The sequence below is a fragment of the Canis lupus genome, chromosome 14 (assembly GCF_011100685.1).
Source record: "Canis lupus familiaris isolate Mischka breed German Shepherd chromosome 14, alternate assembly UU_Cfam_GSD_1.0, whole genome shotgun sequence".
In the NCBI taxonomy this organism is placed as follows: Eukaryota; Metazoa; Chordata; class Mammalia; order Carnivora; family Canidae; genus Canis; species Canis lupus.
In genome coordinates, this window is record NC_049235.1 from 39,418,673 (window position 1) to 39,426,078 (window position 7,406).

Sequence of the window (7,406 nt, forward strand, 5' to 3'; positions counted from 1 at the left end):
TTGGAGAGAAAAAAATTGTTTAAGTCAAGGATCTCACTCAAGCTCACAAGTGTTTTTCACATTAGAGCTACAAATACAATCTAATTTAATGAATGTGTCAACTGTTTCTTCCTTCTTTTGAATCATTAGCATTTATCTTGGCCTCTAGTAGTCAAAGTTTTTGGAAGCTAGCCTTCAGAAAAAGAAAAAACAAAAGCAACCTTGTGTTTTGATTAACTCCTCTACATTTGTCTTGTGTCTCATCTCTCAAATTTACAAAGACTCAGTTAAGTTTGTGATCAACTTTTTTAAACACATAAATGGAAACGAGAATGTGGGGTAGAAGTGAGGGAAGAGACAAACGGGTCTCAGATGGGTAGGCTCAGGACCACATGAATTTAGAATATTGGAGAAAATGGGGACCACAAGCTGGAAACCACTTATTTTCTCTTCTGAATGATGAGTGGGCAGAGGAGAAAGGAAAGGTGATGCCATCTTGATTGGGAGAGGAAGGTGACAATGAGATTAACTTGTAGGCATTGTCAAATGCCTGCTGATGACACCTGTGTCTCTCAGCATGAAGAAACAGGACTGCTTGGATGTTGTGCAAACACCATTATAATTTAATTTTCTGGGGATCCCTGGGTGGCTCAGCGGTTTAGCGCCTGCATTCAGTCCGGGGAGTGGTCCTGGAGACCCGGGATCGAGTCCCACATCGGGCTCCTGCATGGAGCCTGCTTCTCCCTCTGCCTGTGTCTCTGCCTCTCTCTCTCTCTCTCTCTTTCTCTCTCTCTCTCTGTCTCTCATGAATAAATAAATAAAATCTTTTCTAAAATTTTTTTATTTTCTTCCTTTTGATAGGAAATTGCTTATTTCTTGCAAACTTTTCAACCATCCCCCCTTAAGTAGATCCTGAATTATGTCATTGTTACCACAGTATGTGAGAAATTAACAAACGTATTTCTCCAATTTTATCAGTCAGAAAATGTCTCCCAGAGAAATGATATGTAAGTGATTGTAAAAGACTGGAATTTCACATGAAATTTTAATGGTTGATTCCTTCTATAGTGAAATTTCACACTAAGAACTAGGATCTTAAATTAAATTAATTTAGGATCTGAGTCAAATTACAGATTTCCAGAGATCTTATGCCCAGGGCCTGGGAAAAGTCAGCCATCATCCAGTGCTTCAACCGCTCTTCACATCATTTATCTTCTGGGTATCAATGACTTTACTCCCCTGTATGATCACTACATATACTTCACAAATATAAAGCGCTCTCAAAAAAGTCCAGTGTCACAGTCTTATGGAAACTGTGACTTCAGATTCTTGATTCTTGCCTTCATTTTTCTAAAATAAAATAAAGTGTTCACATATGCTCATAGATACTTAGACTACTGAGTGGTATGGCTGACAGCACTCTTAAATATTGCCAAATTTGAATGGACAGAGGCAAGTGAGCAAGAATTGAGGCTGGAAACGTAATATTAAAGATGTCTCATGGTAGGGGTACCTGGGTGGCTCAGTCAGCTGAGTAGCCAACTCTTGATTTCAGCCCAGGTCATAATCTCAGGGTTGTGAAATTAAAACCAGAGTGGGGCTGGAGGCTCAGGACAGGGGGTTGGGGACTGAGGATTGGGGCTTTGGGTTTTGCAGGGAATCCCACTTGAAAATTCTCTTCCTCTGCCCCTCCCCCCAGTCACGCAGGCACACATGTGCACAAGCTCTCTTCCAAAAATAAATAAATAAAATTTTTTTTAAAAAGATGTCTCACTGTAGAGAACCATTCAAATGTCTCCAATGCCAGCTAAGAAATATCTAATTACAAACTAATCCCTTTTGCCTTATAAGTTGTTTATACCTTTTCTGTAATTCGAACGGATTAATCATTCATGATAAATAGATCAGTCATAAGGAAAGATTGGGGAAAAGGGAATCACAGAGAAAAATACTATCAATGTCCACCCACATTAATCCTTTGAGAAGCACCATTCCAAAGGCAGCCAGTCAAGCTTAACAGTTAAGTATAAGGGTTTTGCCATCAAGCAGTCTTTGGGGTCAGGAATTTGAAACTCATGTCTCTTATGTCTACCTCTAGTGTGACTTTGAGACATTCCATTGGCCCCCCGTATCTCAGTATCATCATTTGTAAAATGGGAATAGTAATAGACCCCATCACAGAGGTCAGTGGGGGGGATGAAATGAGATACCATACAGTACACTGTATTAGAATTATGCTTGGCACAAAGTTAGCCTTTGATATCAGCTATTACTATTATAATGAGGATGATGATGTCTGTCTAGCTTTTTCAGTTTTAAATATTGCTTTTTAATAAATGTCATTTAGATGTGTGTAAATATTTCATATGATTCAATAATCAATAATTAATATTAAATAATCAATATTAATTTGATGTTATTGATTTAATATTAATTTAATTAATATTAATTTAATTTAAAGCTGTAATTTAATTTAAAATTAAATGAAAATCGATTTGAGTTTAATTTTCTAAATTATGTTCTCTTGAGGCCACTGGAATCTCTTGAGCATGACATGACCCCCTCTCTCTTCCTTAGCAGATTTTATTGAATCTGAGACTGAAACAGAACAAAGCTGCTATGGGCAAGTTGGAAGACCAAAAAAGAAACACAACTACTGTGGCCCAGGGATCACCTTCCTGTAGAATCCTGTGACTTGCTTATGACCAATAGACTATGTCAGTAGAATACGCTGCTTCCATAATTGGATAAAGAAGGAGAGAGAGAAAGAGAGCATAAGAAGGGAGCAACTTCATCAGGAGCCACAGAGAGAGACTCTCCCCTACAGGCCATGAAGTAGCAAATGTCCACACTGTGGACTGCCTAGAGAAAAGACCACATGGCAGGGAGGTGCTGGCAGTGTCCAGCTGGCAGCCTGTAGGAGGCCAGAGCCCTCAGTCCTGTAGGACAAGGACAGGAATTGTGCCAACAACCAGAATGAGCTTGAAGCAGACTTTCCTCAACCTTCAAATGAGAACACACCCTGGCCAACACCTTTATTGGAGCCTTGTGAGAATGAGCAGGGGACCCAGCTGAGCTGTGCCTGGACTCCTGACCTATGGAAACTATGAGATAATAAGTGTGTGTTGTTTTAAGTTGCTAAATTTGTGGTAATTTGTCACACAGCAGGAGAAAATAAATACACCTGACTTCAACTGTGAGTCTTGTTATAGGTTAAATTGTGCCCCCCACAAAAGATGTTGAAGTCCTAACCCCCAGCACCTGCGAATGTGACCTTATTTGAAAACAGGGTCTTTGCAGATAATCAAGTTAAGATAAGGTCACTGCAGCAGGCTCCAGTCCAATTTGACTGGTGTCCTTATAAGAAGGGGAAACACAGATATCAACAGAAGAAAGCCACAGAGAGAAGGCTGCCATCTACAAGGCAAGGAGTGCCTGAGTACCAGAAGCTAGGATTATGGCATGGAACTCATTATCCTTCACAATCCTCAGAAGGAACCGACCCTACCAACACCTTGATTTTTGGCTTCTATTTTGCAGAACTGAAAAACAAAACATTCTCGTGGTTTAAGCCACTCAATTTGGGGTACTTCGATATGACAGCCCTAGGAAAATAACAGTTTTCATAGGCAGGAAGCTGGGGAGGGCTGCTTTCCAATCATGGATGGGGAAAGACTAGAAAGGAGAATAGAAATCTTACATACATCCATACATCCATCCATCCATTCAAGAGACATGGAGCTTCTACTTTGTCAGGTGCTGTGACAAGTGGGCGTTGTGTGCTAGGCCATGGGGTTACAGAGATCAAAGCACAGCCCCTACCCTCAAGAAACCTACCATCTAATGAGAGGGTAAATACGCTTCAATTTGACATGTGCCAGAGGAGAGGTGTACCTAGCCTTATGGTGCTTAATCCTACCTGGAAAGAGGGGTAAAAAAGCCTCCCTAGAAGAGGAAGAGGGAAAGGAAGAAGAAGAAAGAAGGTAATCTAAAGACAAGGAATAATACAAAAAAAAAAAAGTATGAAGAAGGCATAAAAGCAAAGACATTCCAAGTACAGCTCTGCATGGCCAGAGTGGAGAGTTCTTGGGGGCACTCGGAACGTGGCTAATCCAAAGTGGGATGTTCTGTGAATGTAAATATACACTAGATTTCAAAGCTTTGGTATTTTTTAAAATGTAAAATATAACATTAATCATTTATTGGATATATGTTGAAAAATATTTTAGATATATTAGCGATAAATAAATATATATTAAAATCAATATCATCTATTTCTTCTTGTTGTTCTTAATGTGACTGCTAGAAAATTTAAAATTCCATATGTGGCTCACATTATATTTCTAATTGATAGCGCAAGTTTAAGCCAATCACGATGGTCTCATTCCCTTACCAAGTGAAGGATATAGGATGGTATGTGCATGTAATGACATTATGACCAATGAAAATAGGGTGAGGGATTGATGGCAAGGCTTCTAAAAGGTTTCCCCTTGGGATGCCTGGGTGGCTCAGTGGTTTAGCACCTGCCTTCAGCCCAGGGTGTGATCCAGGAGATCAAGTCCCACATCAGGCTCCCTGCATGGAGCCTGCTTCTCCCTCTGCCTGTCTGTCTCTGTCTCTCTCTCCCCGCCAACCCCCCCGTGTGTGTCTCTCATGAATAAATAAATAAAATCTTTAAAAAATTAAAAAAAAATAAAAGGTTTTCCCTCTCTCTGCAGATGGAACCTACATAAAACAGGGAGAAACTTTCCTTTTTCTGCTGTGATTGCTGACATCACAATGTGCTCTCTGGAAAACTGTGTCCTTGGTCACACAATGGAGCCTCTGAATACACAGAATTTTTATGATAAAATCGTGGTTTTTGTATGTTAAATAAGTAAATATGTTGTTAAAGTCAAATTTAAATGGGTTTCCTATCGCCTGCAGAGAAAACCATTCCATCTAGTGACAACAGTGTCAGAGGTTGATCTCTGTGTGTGTTATCCCTCTTCTTCATTTATATTGAAGTTTTCCTCTGAAAAATAAGGAGAAAATCCAATAACTATTTGGATAATTCTTGTGTGATCCATTTCAATATACCATCGTCTTTTGTGAAAAGATGATGAAAAAAATAAATCCTGTGGGGGGAAACAAAATCCTAAGTGGCTGCAATGGTCTTGGAGGGATAAGATTTTTTTTCCTGAATAATACTCTACATTCTTTTTTCTTTTCTTTTTTCCCCAACATGTGAATAAACAGTAGGCCCACGTCAGGCAATAGAGGATTGATTTGTTTCTGTAACTCCGATGCAGTTACTCTGAGCTCTGGGAGCCATTTCTCTGGCCAGCTGCCAGCCTCCAAACCCTGCAGAACTTGGTAGTTCTCCTCTCTGGAAGTAGCTTTCTGTGGCTTCCAGGAGAAGGGGGCTTGATGTGATCATCCCAGTCGGCTGCATTTTGAGAACCAGTATGAAAAAAAGAAAAATCTAAATTTCACAGATCTTTTCTCTGGTCCTTGACCCTATACTAACACAAAGCTGTCCATGTATGTGACTCTGACCCGCCAAGCCATCTCTATCTGTCCTCCCCAAGGCCTAAGTATAATAAGCAGCCAACAGCAAACAGCTGGGAACTCTGCTCGATGCCTGAAGCACGGAAGAGAGGCAAGGAAAAGAAAGAAAGTTTTTAAAACAGCGTTGGCTGCAGAGAAATTTGTGAGCATGAAGCAGGAGAGAGCAAACAGAGGAGGTGTGGGAACGCAGTAGTGTTGAAGCTGAAAGGGACCTTTGAGCTCATTCAGTCCAACCCTTTCCCTTAAACATGAGGTAATGGGGCCCAGAGAGGTGCTCTTGGCACCTTCCTCCTCCCTTCCACACGCACTGATGCTGGCCTGGCCCACCCGCTAGGAGCCGCCGGGCTGCGAGGACGGGAGACACAGGGGCCCTGCCCCCCAGGGGCTCCCGGCACCAGCTGCTACAGGGTCAAGATCAAACCCAAGTTAGGGCGATTTTGTTTTTGTTCTTGTTTCTGCTCTGTTTTGTTTTCCTGCTAAGTCATTGCCTCCCTCTCTCCCAGATATGAATCAGTCCTGGCTCTCAGATGACTTCTGCTTTATGTCTGTGCTGGGGCGGGGGGTGCTTGGTGACCATTAGATTAAGAAAAAAAGCAGCAAATCCTCATTCATATGTCACTCTCGGGGCAGCTTGCTGTTACTCCCTCTCTTCCTCCCTCTCCTGCTCTTCTTCCCTCTCCCCTTGCTTCCTTCCTTCCAACATATATTATTTCCTTGAGCAGATTTAGTTACTATTTTTCTGTTTACCATTCTTCCTAACCTTGAGAATGACAAAGAAACCTCTTGGTTGGAAAATCATAAACCCAAACAGAACTGCCACCGGCAGAAAATTCAAGGGACAAGGGCCAGCCGCTGACCCTTTTCTCACTCCTGTCTGAAATTTTTACTTCAAGTGTAGCTGTTCTTCGGAGAATTACAAAATGGGACAAGTTCTCACCTTTTGCCCACTCCTGGATCCTGCGATGATAGATTGAAGTTAGATCAGTGGAAGGAAAGGAAGGCCCAGTACATTTAGAATAACATCTAAAAGCTGAGCCAAGAAGGGGGACTGTGATAGAGGATTCCTTCCTCCCTCTCCTTCCCTGCCCTTAGGATCCCAAGCCCCCTCTCCCCACCCCAGCCCCAAGCAGCAACAAGAGGCAGGTCTAGAACTTACTGAAAACCTGGCTGCACACCAGCAGAAGAGCAGGAGCTGGAGAGTTGGGCCAGGCAGGGACATGGCCAGTGTATAAGGGAGAATGGAAAGAAAAAAGGGGAGAGGAGGAAACAGAGAAAAGGTTTTCTCTTTAAGAAGCTGGGGGAAATCATCTGGATCCTCTCTGTGCCTCACCCACGACACGGCTCTCCAGCAATTCCTCCAGCAAGGCTCTCCAACATGTTCCAAATCCATCAGCCCCCCTCCCCGCTTAGCCTGTGCACCACCATCATCTAGACGGGTGCAGCTTCCTAAATGGCCTCGGAGCCTCCATTCTTTCCTCCTTAAAATACAGTCTCCCTGGAGGAGCCAGAGTGATCTTCTAAAACCATAAATCCGGGGCACCTGGGTGGCTCAGTCGTTAAGCATCCAACTCTTGATTTTGGCTCAGGTCATGATCTCAAGATTGGGAGACTGAGCTCCACGTCAGGCTCTAAGCTGTGTATGGAGCCTGCTTGAGATTCTCTCTCTCCCTCTGCCCTCTCCTAACCCCTCCATCTATAAATAGATAGATAGATGTTAGATAGATAGATAGATAGATAGATAGATAGATAGATAGATAGATAAAATAAATAAAAAATAAAACCATAAATCAGATTATTAAATCCCCCACTGGCTTTCCCCAGCTCCAGCAATGGCCCCGAATTGCTCTCTGACCTTATACATTACCACCTGCTCCTTT